This window comes from Penaeus monodon, chromosome 20, assembly GCF_015228065.2.
Source record: "Penaeus monodon isolate SGIC_2016 chromosome 20, NSTDA_Pmon_1, whole genome shotgun sequence".
Taxonomy (NCBI): domain Eukaryota; kingdom Metazoa; phylum Arthropoda; class Malacostraca; order Decapoda; family Penaeidae; genus Penaeus; species Penaeus monodon.
The window spans coordinates 43,972,693-43,973,017 of record NC_051405.1 but is presented as its reverse complement, the minus strand read 5'-3'; positions in this window follow the sequence as shown (position 1 = coordinate 43,973,017).

The following is a 325-nucleotide window of genomic DNA, read 5'->3' as shown; positions in this document are numbered from 1 at the left end:
AGACCACAGTTCGAGGTATGATATGAAATGACATACATCGTTTAGAATATTTTATGTAACAAAAATTTTTCTGGTTCTAGATGTTTTACAAGAAAGAATCTATCAATCTTGAAAAATAAAATCCCCTGGTGGCAGTATTGATAAACTTTACATTTCTACTACAGTTGTTAGATAGAATGTAGAAAAATATGAATGAAAATGAATATCTTCGAGTCTTTTACTGCATTTGTCGCAATGAATATTAAATAGAATATCGTGAGCTTGAGGTTTATGATTAATTAAGTTCCCTCAAGAATCTAGTTGCTTGAGAAATGACCCCAAAAAG